This window comes from Pongo abelii, chromosome X (genome assembly GCF_028885655.2).
Source record: "Pongo abelii isolate AG06213 chromosome X, NHGRI_mPonAbe1-v2.0_pri, whole genome shotgun sequence".
Taxonomy (NCBI): Eukaryota; Metazoa; Chordata; class Mammalia; order Primates; family Hominidae; genus Pongo; species Pongo abelii.
In genome coordinates this window covers 15,043,412-15,044,880 of record NC_072008.2, presented here as the reverse complement: position 1 = coordinate 15,044,880, position 1,469 = coordinate 15,043,412, and the positions used below count along the sequence as shown (strand labels likewise).

At 38.0% G+C, this 1,469-nt stretch overlaps 1 pseudogene; it reads left to right on the top strand.

Moving 5' to 3' along the window:
* The first annotated feature begins 615 nt into the window (after positions 1 to 615).
* On the top strand, positions 616 to 1,125 carry LOC100461838 (translationally-controlled tumor protein-like; annotated as a pseudogene).
* The last annotated feature ends 344 nt before the right edge of the window (positions 1,126 to 1,469 follow it).

Genomic DNA, 1,469 nt, shown 5'->3' with positions numbered 1-1,469 from the left:
TCTCTTTCTGAGCATAATACTAGCCTACCCACTACCAATGACCACTATGTTGACTTTCATACTGCTAATAATTGTTTAATGTGGCCTGTTTTAAAAATATGTGTCAGTGGGATCATATAGTATTAGCCTAGCTTCTTTAGCTCAGTCTTTTGTGTTTAAGAGCTATCCATCTATATAGTTTATTCATTGCTTCCTGTATAGTATACCATGATATAAACCTACCCCTATTTTTTTTTATCATTTCTACTATTGAGTTGTTCCTGTGTGGAGCTTCTATTAACTATGTTATTATGAACATTCTAATGCATGTTTCCTGGTGCATGTAAGCATGCATTTATGTGAGATACAAACACCTATAAATGGAATTGCTAGGTCATAGACTATACACATTTTCAGATGTACTATCAGACATTATTCAAAGGTGATTTTACAATGCATATTCCCATCAACAGTACATGAGAGTTCTCATTGCTCCACATCCTTGTTAATAATTGGCAATGCCACTTTTCTGCCCACTCCCTCATTCCCTCTCCCGAGTGCCACTCTGGCTGCAGTGCACTTGCTCTGAGTTCCAGGCTCCTGCTAAGCTAGCACAGTCTCCCTTCAGCCACCATTATGATTATCTACTGGGACCTCATCAGACACAATGAGATGTTCTCTGACATTTACAAAATATGAAAGATCATGGACCAGCTGTCCTTGGAGGTAGAGGGAAAAATAGTTGATAAGACAGAGGGTAACATTGATGACTCACTCACTGGTGGAAATGCCTCCACTGAAGGCCTCAAGGGTGAAGGTACCAAAAGCACAGTCATCACTGGTGTTGACGTTGTCATGAACCATCACTTGTAGGAAACCAGCTTCACAAAAGAAGAAGTACACCAAACATTACATGAAATCAATTAAAGGCAGACTTGAAGAACAGAAAGCAGAAAGAGTAAAAGCTTTTATGACAGGGCCTGCAGAACAAATCAAGCACATCTTTGCTAATTTCAAAAACTACCAATTCTTCACTGGTGAAAACATGGATACTAATGGTATGGTGGCTCTACTGGACTACCATGAGAATAGTATGATCCATATATGGTTTTCTTTAAGGATGGTTTAGAAATGGAAAAGTATTAACAAATTTGGTGGTTACTTTGGATCAGTTGCCTGTCATCATAACTGGCTGCTGCTTGTCATCCACACAACACTAGGACTGATATCATCTTGAGCATCTCATTTACTGTGACTGTGATTTATTTGGAGTAGAGGCATTGTTTTTAAGAAAAAAAAACATGTCAGTTGTCTAAAAATAAAATGCATTTGAACTCATTTGAGAGAATGCCGCCTAGTTTAATACATATTTAAACTAAATCTATTCTGTAATGTTCCTGGAGAAGCTAGAGCCTGGTTGTAGGCCACTACTAGAAAGTATAAGACTGTTTTCAGGTAACTTGTACAGTAGAAACTACTTTTGGGATTAG